This window comes from Mustela lutreola, chromosome 3 (assembly GCF_030435805.1).
Source record: "Mustela lutreola isolate mMusLut2 chromosome 3, mMusLut2.pri, whole genome shotgun sequence".
Classification (NCBI taxonomy): domain Eukaryota; kingdom Metazoa; phylum Chordata; class Mammalia; order Carnivora; family Mustelidae; genus Mustela; species Mustela lutreola.
Window position 1 is genome coordinate 158,118,249 of NC_081292.1, and position 12,423 is coordinate 158,130,671.

General features: G+C 35.7%; 1 non-coding gene across 1 annotated transcript; it reads right to left on the bottom strand.

Annotated features, from left to right (window-relative positions):
- Window positions 1-7,232: 7,232 nt before the first annotated feature.
- Window positions 7,233-7,336, bottom strand: LOC131828411 (U6 spliceosomal RNA). Its single transcript, XR_009352422.1, has one exon. It is a non-coding gene; the product is annotated as a U6 spliceosomal RNA (small nuclear RNA).
- Between the last annotated feature and the right edge of the window lie 5,087 nt (window positions 7,337-12,423).

Genomic DNA, 12,423 nt, shown 5'->3' on the forward strand with positions numbered 1-12,423 from the left:
TTAGAAGAAAAATGAATTAAAGGAATAAACTAGTTTCCATAAGATTACTGTAGTAAATTTTACTTCTATATTTTCATGATTAAAAATTGTCTTTTAACTACCACAGACAACAGTCAGTGAATCTCAGCCTCATCATACTAGAGGTTGGCAGTTCTTCATGTGAGGGATTATATTTAGAAATTTATTTGCCTTATGAACTGACAGAGTAAAGTTGATTGGCCTCCAGGCCTGGGATCTTGGGTCAGGCCATTGATAAAGTTCAGTGGCTAAGAAAGAGGTCAGTGATTACTATTTATAATTTGTTTTCTGATAATTTTATCATGCACATGTACTCAGAGGCCATAGGTTGCAGTTCATAAATTGAAACAAATGAATAAAAATATGTAAAACTAATTCTGTCAGTTTTCAAAGACTAAGATATTTGTTATAGTCATTTAAATTAGTATGACTTTATGCATTAACTAGAAAGTAAAGGTGGACAATAACAAAATATCATCCTGGTTGTTCCCCTTTATGAATTTTCAGGTATGAATATTTACAAAAATGTTATTGATGAAGAATTATAAGTCAACACAAAATATAAAGGGTAAGTCTTTTCATGTATTTTGTTTCACAGTTCTTCACTGCTGTATCTTTTTGTTCCTTAATGATCAAGAGTTTGAACATCATTTTATCTCTTTTATATGTATAAAAAATGTTCTATCTAAAATATATTTTATGTATTAGTTTCTAGATTTGTCATTGGCCAAGTATTCTCTTACTGTTTATCAAATCTCTTTATTGGTAAATTTTGCCAAGATTTTTTTGGAGTTAAATGTTTTATTCTGTTTGACTGACATGCACAAAATCTATATTGAAATTCTTGTAGTACTCCTAGAAATTTTGTTTTAGAAACATTCTTAATACCTTGAAAAATATAGTATACAGATATAGCTTAAAACAATATTTTTACCAAAAAACAACGGAGGTTTTTATCTGTAAACATAGTCATTAATTAAATCAAACTCTTATAAATGTTATGAGATTAAATTATTCTGAAAATGCTTTTCCTTCATTTGTCTCTTGCTTGATTTTCATGGGACTCTGTATTGATAGGGAAAATGGGGTCATTTCAAACAATGATAACTGTTTAACCACTATCTAATTAAAATGGGAGCCCAAGGAGGCTGGAGAGCAGAAGTGTACCTGTTTCTTAACGTGACTCTACAATGCAGAGGATGTAGGAAGGAAAGTTTTCCTCAGAATTTTGTTCTTGAAAAGCTGAAGGTAGGTAGCAACACATAGCAAATAACATAAAAGCTTCAGAGTATATATATGGCAAGCTTGGTCAATATTTGATTTTGAGTCCGGGACAGCTAGGACATCCATTACGGGGGATCACTCATTGCCATCTTCCTTATATTTTCATAAAGATAGGGCTTTAACTGGCCTAAATAAGTGTGAAGTATTTAAATGGCTAAATTTTTTTTTAAAAGGCAACTTTTTTTTTTTTTTAAAGATTTATTTACTTATATGATAGAGAGAGAGAGAGAGAGCGCACACACATGAGCAGGAGAGGCAGAGGGAGAGGAAGAGAGAATCTCAAGCAGACTCTGTGCTGAGCTCAGGGCCCAATAGGAGGCTCAATCTCAGGACCCTGAGATCAGGACCCTGAGATCACAACCCAAGCCAAAACCAAAAGTAGGTTTTTTTTTTTTTTTTTTAAAGATTTTATTCATTTATTTGACAGAGAGAGAGAGATCACAAGTAGGCAGAGAGGCAGGTAGAGAGAGAGAGAGAGAGAGAGAGAGAAGCACGCTTCCCGCTGGGCAGAGAGCCCGATGCGGGGCTCGATCCCAGGACCCTGGGATCATGACCTGAGCTGAAGGCAGAGGCTTAACCCACTGAGCCACCCAGGCGCCCCCAAAAGTAGGTTGTTTAAACAACTGTACCACCCAGGGGCCCAGCCAAAAGGGCAACTTTAAAAAAAATGCCTGTTTAAAAGTTTAATTATCATGTAGAGGATGATCATGTTGTTTGGGAATGGGGTGTTAATGCCTCTCTTAGATTAATACATAAATGAAACATAGGAATGACTTACTGTTTAAGTGACTTTTACTATAGAAAGTGATATTCTGAGGAAATGAGGGGATTACATTTGATCACATAAAGTGATCAGTTTTATTTGGTGTAAAGACCCACAGTAAGATAGACTGCCATGTACACAAATCAAACTTGGTGTGATCACTGTTAGTGGGGAGGTTGAATTACCTTGTATTAAAAATAAGGGCATTGGAATTGGACTATGTCTATTTCAACTTTGGTTACGGCTCATTCTAACTCTGTACTAACTATGGGGAAGTTCCTTAAATTCTCTAAACCTCAATTTCTTCATGTATAGATTTGAATTAATGGGGTTGGCATGAGGATTAAAATAGATTGTGTGTATAAAACTGTTAGAACAGTGGCTGACATATGTAAGTGTCCAATAGATGTTGGTATGGTAAGTGAGCTTTAACATGCTATAAGATAGAATGTTTCTATGTTCATTGTATAGAAATATTTTACAGGTATTGGTTGGAAATTAATGTTAGTTGTCTCTCTAAACATAAGTTCTCCCTCAAGGGGAAGCAACATTTCCCAGGGACCTCAGGAATAACTAAATCTATAAAGTGATCAAGCAGCCCATAAGCTAGGCTACAGTGGCAGCTGCTATATTTACTTGTTACATTTTCATAAATGTGTGAGACAATGAGCCCAAATGAAAAAACAAAGCTTATTACTTATGTAGCAGTTTTACAGACTCACACAGAAACCTGTGGTTGTACCCCAAAGTGAGGGCAAGGGAGTATTGCATACAGTTGAAACTAGGAATTGGGATGAGAAATGGTTTTGTGAAAATCTCCCACAAGATAGAAACTATGGACAACAGTGGTTTATTAGGATGTCTGCCCTTGGAGACATCCTGAAGGCCATTCCACCAAAACTGAGGCCGGGCATTGCTTAGGTGGTCTATGTGGTGACATATGAAGTGTCCTGGATGCCATAGTAGAACTATGGCCCTACAATGCCAATTAGATTAAGAAGAGGATGAAAAGCTGAGGGATACTCCTGGCCTGTTTCACCCTCTCTAAGAGTTTCCCAAGTTAGATGTCCACAGTTATAAACACAATATTCTGGTGACAGTGCTAAGAGATGGTATTTCCAGAGTGCTAAGTGATTGGTGAGGGTTTTTACAGACTTTGTTAATTCATGTGCATCATGGTCTCTCCTTCTCAGGGGCTGATATGGATGAAATCCAGGCAAGAACCAAGGTGTGGTAGACTGGAAAAATTATGGAGTGGATAGGTTACATAAGCTGTTGTTTAGAGCCTTAGGGAAAAACACATTGTTAGATTTTCTCCAGATGTTGTGTGATTCTTTACACTGTTGTTTTTTTTTTTTAATTGGAAAAAGTTTATAATTGAAGATTAGGATTGTATCAGGACTCCTTTTATAATAGGTGTTAAGTTAGGACATTTGATGCAACAAAATTTATCAGAGAATCTTAGCTATGAATAATGCAATTTTACTCAGCATTGTCTCTCTGCATCTTTTTCTCTAGGACCTGAGATTATAGGAGTACATTGGGATTTGGAGAAAATTTTCACTGGGAGCATGAATACAGCAGAAGGAGATACCTCAAAAATGGAAAAAAGTCTCCATAGGATTGAGTATCTTTCCTTCTAAAAACACACATTCCATCAATATTAAGCACTTCAATTTTCTGAAGTGCAAATTTTCATGTGCTTTTGTGCGCACTACTCTTTCTGCTCAGAATGAACCTTTCTTCAAACTCTATAAATCTGGTGAATACTTACTTGTCATTTAGAATTATCTTAAATTCATAAATACCTTCTTCTTCCCTACTTTCTCATCAGAGAACCCTCACTCTCCTGTGCCTTGTATATACTTCTGTTATTATGTTTACCACAGTAAACCATTTTATTTCTTTCTACATAGTTATTTGTGCTTATTAACCATAACATCTTTCAGCTCCAGTTCATGGTTCCTGATTTTGCAACCTTGGTGTAGGATTCTTTAAGTTTTTTGTTCCATTGAATTGAATTGAGTTGAATTGAATTGAATTGAATTGAATTGAATTGAATTTATTGGTTGTATATTTCTCTATGAAACCATCCACACTCTTCCCTCATTTCCTTTTGACCTATGGCAGGTATTTGAGAGATGGACAAGTTTAAGGGCACAGTCTTTTTGAAATGGAGCAGAACAAAGTTAAATGAGCCACAAAGAGATCAATTCCTACCATTAGACCACAGAAGCCTAATACAAACCAATGAGCACACCATCTTGAGGGCTGTAATGAAGCTAGAAATACATATTCTCTTTCTTTGCTGTGGTTTGGCCTGTAAGAGATCTGTATTTCCAGACTTCCAGAAAACAGAAACTATTAAAATAAAGTAAATTCTTACTGGTAAAGTTATTCACACATTTAGTGGAGAAGGTAAAACTAACAGGAATGAAATGTATTTTAAAGTCGTAGAACAATTCAAAAATTTAAGGAACTAGAGTAAGATTGAAAATAATTAAAATAATTAAAAATAATTAAAAACCTACTTCAAAGGAATTTCATAATACCTATATTTTCTCAATTTCATAGTAGAATCATTTAGTTTAAACCGCTTGTAAATTTATACTATCCTTTAATTTGAATTAGTAATAAATTGGCCCCAAAAGTCAGATGAATAGTTTATGGACTTCCTTTGTTCTATGAGGTGCTTTCAAGGAAATATAATTATTTATTTATCAAGAAAGTAAACATTTATCTCATAATAGGGGCTTGGTGGAATAAAGATTTTGTGTTATATATTCTACTTAATAATATCTATTTAATATATTTTACTTTGCCACTGTATAAATAAATACAAAGATGGAATTTTTCATTTGGGCTGGATAGTTTTTTCTCTGGTGGATCAAGTTTGGACTCAAGATAAATGGCCTAACAGATATTGTAGCCTTCTACAGATGTTTTCTGAACTTGTCAGATAATAATGATCACCAGGGATACTTGCTAGTGCATGCTGATTACCAGTTAAATTTGGTGCATTTATGTTGGACTTTGTGAACCTGCTTCTTTTAATGTGGAACCAGGTGATGCTTAGTTTTCAATACATGTGGACAAATGCATCTCTATACTACCACAATGAATGAAAAATTTGGAACTTTTGCAGGTGTTTTTGGTCATTAATCACCATCTTTCCCTTTGAGATATTTATTTTCCTCTCCAGATTCATCTTTCACCACTAATCTGTTTTCTAAGGATAAGTCCTATTGTACAGCTTGCATGCTCCTTTTTTCTTTTGTCCATGATGTCTTCTGTGCTTTAAATCCGGGGGCCTATGCATTCCCTCACTTGGCTGACTACATTTACCATCTGAGACTTAAATCTAGGTCCTTGAGGCACATTTCCTCGACATCCTGTGCCTTCCATCTACCGTGATGTGCAACATTCATCATAACACCCTTTTATTTTAAATCTCCTCGACTAGACCATGAAATTCTTATGGTCAGGCAAATTACTCTTCATCTTCCCAGATGACCATAAATCTGATATCTACAAAAAAAAAATTAACAAAGGAATGAAGAGTACAAATTCTTTAGGTTCTATCTTTAGGCAAGTTTTATATTAATTAAGAGATCATTAACACAAAGACATTTAATTAACTAGTTTAAAAAGTATGGGGTGCCTGGCTGGCTCAGTAGGTTAAAGCCTCTGCCTTCGGCTCAGGTCATAATCCCAAGGTCCTAGGATTGAGCCCCACATCAGGCTCTCTGCTGGGGAGCCTGCTTCCCCCCTCTCTGACTCTGCCTGCCTCTCTGCCTGTTGGTGATCTCTGTCTGTCAAATAAATAAATAAAATCTTTACCAAAAAAAAGGTAATACACATGCATGTAAATAGTGTAAGGTAATGCAAATTAAATTTTACCATCTCCAACTCATGAGATAACCATTATTACTAGTTTCTTGTTTATATTTCTAGAAATGTTAATATATATAAAACATGCATATGTAGATATATATTTATTTCATAAATATTCATATATGCACAGTTATACAAATATCCCTACATATATGTTTGTTTTGTGTATACTTTTATACAAAGAAAATACTGCATTTATATCTAAAAATACCATATTTATATCTAAAAATACTATATTTATATCTTGGAGAAAATTTCACATCAGCTTATATAAATCCACTTCATTTCTTTTATTGGCTCTCCTATTTTATGCACGCATCATAATGTAGGTACTTAGACCCTTCCTACCGGATATTCAGGTTATTTTCATTTTTCTCATTATAAACAATACTGCAATGAATGTCCTTGCATATAAATCTTTGAGCAATTTTTCTTCACAATGGATTTTGGATAGATATTTCCAAATTAACCTTGAGAAAGACTATCACAATTTGTACTCCCCTAAAGAAGACAAGAATGTCTGTGTCTCTATACTCTCATTAACTTTGTATTATTCAGTTTATATATTCGGATGATCGCAGGAGTTTTAATTAGCATTTATTTACATATGAGTGAACAGGTGTGTTTGTGTGTGTATATTAAGGATTAGTATCTGAAGTACGTTGGTTCTATATTTTCTTTTATCTTAGATTCTATTATATCTCAATTTAACTCTGCTCTACAGCTCTTCCAAAGTTTATTTTTTTATGCTTTTGGTCACTACTTTTCTGTTCATTTCTGAAGCCCTACCTTTAATACCTTATTTTATTTTTTAAATATAAAAACTGTTCTTCAACATTTGCCTATTTGAAATAGTTGACAATTTAGGTTTATGATTCATATAATGTCAGTTTGCCAATTTTGCCATTATACCCACTAGAGCTCTGGGTTTTCACTACCTGCTCACCTAGAGTTAATAATGCTTATTACCTAGTCAACAAGTACAGAAAAAAACTTTTAAAGCTAAGAAAAGTTCTAAATGTGAGGTACATAAAGACTCTTTAGAGTGGAAGGCACAGGCTTCTAGTTATGGAATGAATAATTTATGGGGATGAAAGGCACAGCACTGGGAAAATAGTCAGTGGTCTTGTAGAGCGCTGTATGGTGACAGACTGTAGCTACACTCGTAGTGACCATAGCATAATGTATGGACTTACCAAGTCACTGTGTTGTACACCTGAAACTAATGGAGCATTGTGTGTCAGCGATAGTTCAATAAAAATAATATTTATTTAAAAACGTGGCATGCTTCTTGATTTTGTGAATCATCCCTGCAGGGGGACCATGCAGATCTCTGTCTCGTTTTAATTTTATCATATGGGCTCCTGAAGCAAGCACTAGACTTAATTTTTCTGATCATAGAGTTGTCTATTCTGGTATAATTTGTGTATGTATACGAGCACTTGAATGTGTGTTCCAGTATTTAATTTAACTTGTCCTCCTACTTAAAGGCTTTATCTGTTGGAGCTGCACTTGAGGAAAAGCCCTGAAATGATCTGCATTCTAAGTTTTGTGTATGTTCTAAGCTTTAGCATATTTCATCCATCTTTATCCAATTCCAAAATAATAAGGGTAAACGGGAGATAACTTTTAGTTATTCTCGGGTTTTGGTAGTTTTTGAACACTGAGTGTCACACGTATCCTAAAGTATTAGATCTGTTGCCATTTGATATCTCTTATCTCCATTATAAAGTTTAACATCTTGCTTTTTACCACCCTAGTTTTAAAAATGTATTTTAGAATTTTGTGTCTTAGAAGACTGATGCTCACACATAAAGAAATGTTTATGTCTGTTAACCTTTTGCAGGGGTATCTCTTTCTCTCTCTTTCCATCTCTTTCTCTCTGTCTTCTTTTCCCTTTTCTCTCTCTCTCTCTCAGGAAGTCAGGAATAGAAAGCAAGAAGAGACAGGTAATTGACCTCTTGACCAAGTTGTTCTGTTTGGTGAGGTTGTACCACATTGCCCTTACGAGATTTACAGTAAAAGCCGAGCAGAGGTCTGGAGTAGAGGGACTAACCGTGTTAGGATCAAAGGCCTAATTGTTTGTTTTCTTGAAGTTAGGGTTATTGGCAGCTGCCATTACACCATCCGTGCTGCTGTCACCCAGCACAGCCAACCAGCATGCACTAATTGCAGTGGCCTTTTCATCAAGTAAGATCATCCCACTAAACACAAAGAGCTGTCTTTCCATTAGCACAGACAGTAGCCAGCTAGATCAGCTGGGCTCCTTGAGTATGATTGGACTGTCATATTGTTATGATTTGTTCAAGTTTAGAGCATTTAGCAGATACCCTTTGCACCTCTCTTTGTACCTGAATACTATAACCTGACTGCCCCTATCATTTAAGAGGGTACTATAGCTTTTCAAAGTTCAGCAACGCACAATTGCAGGCAGGCAACTGGTTTCTGACAAGAGATCAATACTGTCCTTCCAAACGCTGGAGTCAAGCTGCTGGGTCTGTCAGAGGGATGTGTGCTGTAATTGGATCATGGATGCTGCGAGTCATCTGAGCTTCCCTTCAGCACTGTCACAGCTGTCAGATGTCATCCCTTTGTACAGCTGTCACTGCGGGAGGGTTGGGGCTCTCTTTCCGTTCTAACCCAATGCAAATGTCCACTTAGCAGATGAATATTGAAGATATTAGACACTTCTTTATGCCTTTATGCAAAATAAAGATCTGTGTCATCTGTGAATTTCATGGAAATAAGTTGCAATTTATTCACTGTGAGAAAAGTGAAGTGAAGCCTGTAAAAATGAGAAATTATTTGGTTCAGGCTATTAAAAAAAGGAATATTTTACAGAATAAACAACAATATGCAGATCTTTTCCTTGAGATGGAAAAACTAATAGTGCGAAGTACTTAAATGGTCACCTTATATTTGGAAGATATTTAAAATTATGTATGCACCTTTTACTTCATCCATATTCTCAGAAAAGAGATAAATCTTGGATAGATTTAGGTTCATTTAGATCACTAAAATATCTTGGAAAATATAAGCCCAATATGTCTTAATGCATCAATATGATAAGATTAAAGGAATGTAGTTATATTTAGAATCAGGTCAAGGAGTCTTAAGAAAGTTGTTAAGACAGACAAGACAATCTCAATAAAATGAGTCTGAGGTTTTGGCCCCAAATAATTTTTTTTCTAAATTATTACAAATGAAATAGAGGGACATGTCCATAGTGGGCAAAATAATTATATAACTAATGAGTCAATTTCAGTGACTTTTGCTTCTGTTTAAATTAAAAAGAATGTCCAAATAGAAAACCATTTTATTTCACTGTACTATACTTATAACACTCTGTTTTTAGGAAGTGATGAATGTTTAGCTTTGGAATTGTCTAACTTGAGTCAGGTACATCTTCAACATATAGTAAAAATAAAGAGATGTCACTGATGTGGCTTTGGCAATTATGGGTCCATGAATTTCCCTCAACTACTCCAGAACAGAGTATAATTTTCATTTTTTTTTTCATCATTTTTTTTTCTGCCTCTCTAAGCTGATGTCAGAATCATTTTTGGATGGCCGACAGAGTAATTTTTGATCTGGGTGGCTGACTTCCTTTTTCTTGAGGTCCAGACCACACACCACCTTCTCTGTCAAACAGGCAGCTTGCACTCGCCCTACTGACAGAGTAGCATGAACCCTATTTTCCAATATCTAACCTTAACGTCCTGTCATCTACCAGGGGAATTACACTGGGTCAGCCTCTCAAAATATCTGAATTTTTTGCCTCCATCTAGCACGATGGAGTGACCTCCCCTCATGTGACATGGCTCAAGGTTTTTAGAGCCTAAAATTAGTGACTGCCAGAATCGAAACATATACATTTGGTCCACGTTGGGGGGTGTGGCAGTGGGAAGAAAGGGAGCCCACAACAAGCAAACACACCCACTGTTTTCATTTAAAAGATGAGGTGTTTGAAATGATAACATTCCTTAAGGAGGAAAAGAAGTCACATTTTCCTGCCTCAGTTAGCATTTTTCTTTCAATGGGATTTTACTTTTATAAGAAACAGGCTAGAATCCTATGAAAATTAAAATGTTTTACTCCAATGAAATGAATTATTTAGCAATCAACTCCTAGTTGACTATCGCTGGTACAGTAAAATGATCTCTAACAGTTACTTGGGCAGAAAATATAAGAATGAATGAAGTAAAAATTTTAAACTTAGTTTCTTAAGGTTATTCTTCTGTGATGATAACTGTGAACTTTACATGCAACTCTGGTGACTCAAGTAGGCACTCCTTTTTTTTTTTTTTTTTAAACATGGTTTATGGCTAATTACATCAGAGATCCAAAACACTCTTTTTTACATTTGCATTAATAAGGGTGTCACATGACCACATTGAAGTAGAAGTATACATCAAAGGTAGATTAAAGGTTGGTTAAGCATCAAACCATGTTCCATATGTAAATTTATAGCAATGATGTGCTGTAGAAAGATAGCTTACCCTCTATTTCTCTGCTACTAAATAAAATTAAAAATTCACAACTCTGGTTTATGGGATTTTAAATGAATTTGATCTCTCTTTTGGGCAGGGCAAATAAGTGTTTTGTGATGTATTATTTTATAAAAAAAAAAAAAAAAAAGACCATCGTTCTGGCTCATTTAATTTTGCGAGTGAATGATCTAAGATTAACTACAGACTAGTCAGTGCAGTTTAAAAGCTGAAAGCAATTTTCAGCCATAGATGGTAATGCCACATTCAGTCCACAACCGAATGACTCTAAATGACTAAGCTTTGAGGTCTTTGTATATGACCACAGGGCCTGATAAAGCCATAGGAACACAGTAAAAGCACAAAAATAGTTCCAATTTATTTGGTGCCATCACCTTAATGAGATTAATACAGACGTGTTCATGTGCCTAATTGGTGATTTTGTTTTAACTAGTAATGAAGGATTAAAACTTCAGGCAACAGGCTGCTTACTGGAGAAGGGGATTTGAGGGGAAAAAGTTTTAATTATAAAAGGAAGTCGGTAAAGGATACCACAGCAGAGTTAATAATAATCCTTAAAAAGAAAAATAAACTGATTAAAATCTGTACCCTGGATTGCTCTTGCCATTTGAGGAGAAAGCAGGATTTTATGAGCAGTACTACATACTGCTTTTATTTACGGATAGACCATTTGGCACACAAAAACCTATAGAACTGTTACTTCCGGTGAAAAAGCCTAAGAATTGAAAAAGCATTGGCCCCCAGGCCACTGTGAGATTTTGGTTCTAATTTATTAGTATTGTGTTCTAATTTATTCTTTTAACAGTGACTACAATGGGATGACCTGTAGCTAGCTGTCCTAGGTCCCACAGCATCCCAGTAAACCAGAGCCCCTTTGGAGGAACGTCACCTATGACTTGCATCCGGATTGCCCTCCTCAAAGTCGAGTTGTAACCGTTTAAATGCTAACAGTCTTGAGCACGCTGCCAAAACACAAACACTCAGCCTATGTCATTAAAATTTAATTATAAGGGGGCAGCTGAGCCCCGTTGGAGTTTTGAATCTGAAAAATCTTGTTTAAAAAAAAAATAAAAAATGAAAGTACCAACCAAATATATTAGCATCTGTCTCTACCAGCCCAGTGAACTCTATTTAAATAGAATTGCAGGTTTTATCAGAGTTCAACAGTATGTTCACAATCCTCACATTAAAACCTATTTTGATTATGGCTCCTCTGTCATAACCATGAGGTGGACCATTGTTTTATCTCGCTGGTGGCGGTGAGTGATCTAACTTGGGTCATGTGTATCTGCCCGCATGCTCTTTTTTTTTTTTTTTTCCCCTTTCAGCACAAAGAGTAAAATAAAGGAACTCTATCCCCACACTGCCAACAGAATAAAACAATATTATCTTAGCAATTATTCGCACCCCCCTTCCCCAAAACTTGGCCCCAACGCTGACGGTCATTTTGATGAGGGAAAAAACCCTGAAATGCACGAATTTTGTCTTCGATGTTCTATTATGAACCACTTTAAAAGGACTCTGGGTAGTGATATGGTGCAGTGTAAGATGCTACCTTCCCAGAGAATGAAGACAGAAATATATTTTACATTTCTTGTCAGATTGAACTTTAAGACATCCTGACTGCTTTCTCTATAATTTAAACATCACAGCCAAAATGGCAACATGCTTTGTTCAGTTCCAGTTGTGTGGAGTTTTAGTGCTTCATTGATTCAGAGGAAGTCTGAGGCTGGCACCCCGAGCCGGGCGTCAGAATCGCTCTCTCACTGCAGCATGTCAAGCCATTATATCTGGGACCAGAATGTCACCGTGGTCTCAATGGTTCGTCAGCTGAAGGATATGGTTAACAAATGTAAAACCAAACTTCAGAGGAGTTGGTTTTCTGTGCTAAGTGATCTGTATTCCCTCTGAATTTACTTTCCCCTAACCCCGTGAAATTAACAGTACTTTCTGACA